The 2,435-nt window shown below is 26.5% G+C and overlaps 1 long non-coding RNA gene across 1 annotated transcript; it reads left to right on the top strand.

Moving 5' to 3' along the window:
* Positions 1-1,210: 1,210 nt before the first annotated feature.
* Positions 1,211-1,863, top strand: LOC115889231. The gene is made up of 4 exons (XR_004051400.1): positions 1,211-1,291; positions 1,370-1,451; positions 1,601-1,723; positions 1,794-1,863. It is a non-coding gene; the product is annotated as an uncharacterized LOC115889231 (long non-coding RNA).
* The last annotated feature ends 572 nt before the right edge of the window (positions 1,864-2,435 follow it).

Raw genomic sequence — 2,435 nt, 5'->3', positions numbered from 1 at the left:
CAAAGGCGTCGTTTTAAGTCTCAACTGGCGTGGTGAAATTTTGTACCGCTTACGGCGTTCTGGGGTCCGATAGACCCCAATTGTTTTTTTCAGTTAAAAATAGATGGCGAAGATATTTTATAAAAAGTTTGTTATTTTAACACTGTTTACAATATATTCAAACTTGTGAATTAATAATATCATTAATTTTCAATAAATTAATAAGAAGGGACACAAAAATAAAGTAAAACGCATTTTTAGGAATTTTTGATAAACATGCACTGGGCTAAAAAAAACATAGAAATTAAAAACGTATATATTTTTTGATTTTCTCGTATTATTGAAAGTACAAACAACTGAACTGTGAAGCTAAAGTAATAAACATAATTATTTTGAACAAAACTGCAAACCCCGAATGTATATAACTTTTTCAATTTTTAGACAGGTAAACTAAACAAACAAAGTAAACAAACAAAAGCAAGGTATACAAACAAACAAACAAAAGATAATACAAAACATAAAAAATGTCTATACCTATGTGGCGGATTCATCTATCAAACAAAATAAAATAGCTATTTTTTGTAAACACTTCTGCGTTAAACCTGAACGGACGCTGCTTGTCAGAAGTTAAGTTAATCAAAAGTTGTAGCCATTTCCGGTGAAACAGGAAAAATGCCATGCGTTAGCAAAATTTTTACTGGACATATTAAATCCGATTGCAAATAACACCGATTCATACATTAAAAACACACCACACTTTATAGAAAAAATTTCAAAAATTAATATAACACCACAGATAACACATAATCCAGATGGCTCCTTACGTGTTAAAAATTGTCACCCTAATTTCACTCCAATTTGGAAAAATATTGGAGTGACATTTGAATAATCTGAAATTTTAAGATTTCTTTTCTCACTTTTTTGGGAGGTTTTGCTTCTCTTGCACAGATGTCGCTTGCACTTCAGTTGCGTGGTTGCCAAACGTTATATCGAAATATATTTCATTTCATTATGAATATATAAAATTAAAGGCATACCAAATTAAAAATGATGTAATTTATAAACATGAAATAGATATGTTAAATTAATATATAAATATTTAACTTAATACGTTCATTATTATTTTATTAATTTATCGTCATGCGTCATTTACCAGTTGCCTAATTACGAAAAGTTTCATATGACATTAACCTCAAAAATGATCTATGAAAACAAACAACAACAAACAAAGCAACAAATGAACGAATAACTACATAATGACTGATAATGATAAGTGATAATAATAACTTTAATGATATGAAGGCTGATGAAGGTAATTATAAGCATTATTTTGAGTTTGTTTAATAAAATATAGGATACAATATAGCAAAAACTAAGCAAAATCAAACAGTTTTAGACAACCAATACAAGATTTAGAACTTGACATCGTGATAAACAAATTGTACATTCAGGAACTCGTTTAAATATTATAGGTAAGTAATATTTTCACAAAACTAAACATTTTAGCATAAAATCACAGGTAATATATAGAATATTACCTATAAATTTAAACTCAAAATTTTCATAAAAAGAAAATGATAATTTTTCGTAAATATAAAGTAAATAATATTACATATTTCAGGTTGATTGACGAATACTCTACAGTTGATTAGAGCCCATGATGATGCGAAGATAATTAATATCACCTAACTTCAAGAAACCAGCATAAAGAAGTTTACATTCATAACTCATCTAACCATTATAGGTAATAATTTAGAAAATTAGCCATTTTTGATTATAATATTAATGTACTTAGGTACATTTTTATCTTCTAGATCAGTAATGTCGTCATAATTTAAATGAACTCACAGATAGCAATGGGGCACTGCACCGAAGCAGTATTACAAAATATATGAAATAAAACTGTAATACAAATTGCTCTATAAAATTTAATAGAAATAAATTTATTTATGAAAATTAAGTTATGAAGTTTTATTTTTCCTAGGAAAAAAATAACATTTATATTTTGATCAATTTAGAACATTAGAGTTAAAAAAATATGTGTTAGAATAACATATTTTTAATAAAATTGCAGCTTTTAATTTTTATACTTTTTTGCTTTTATATCAATAAGAACTAACGTAAGGAACAATTCATATTTATACTATGAAAACACATGCATATTTTTTTGTTTTTAAAACCAGTTAATGATGTTGAAATATACTACACCTATTATTCTTATTAACTAACTTTAATTACAAACTTACACATTATTGTCATTGGAAATAAATTAATTTGGATATTCTATTTGTTTAGAAACTTTTTTACCTATTGTAGTTTTTTTAAAACCTACTTGATTTAAAAAAAAAATGTCACCTGTTGTGACAAAATAAGGTCTTTTTTACTAGAAAACAATCTAGTGAGCTTTTGATCGAAAAAACGGCGTCAGCGATGGCTATGAAATGAAGATCGCTGTC

The sequence above is a fragment of the Sitophilus oryzae genome, unplaced genomic scaffold (genome assembly GCF_002938485.1).
Source record: "Sitophilus oryzae breed Bouriz unplaced genomic scaffold, Soryzae_2.0 scaffold_811_pilon_pilon, whole genome shotgun sequence".
NCBI lineage: Eukaryota > Metazoa > Arthropoda > Insecta > Coleoptera > Curculionidae > Sitophilus > Sitophilus oryzae.
This window is presented reverse-complemented; position numbering and strand designations above follow the sequence as displayed.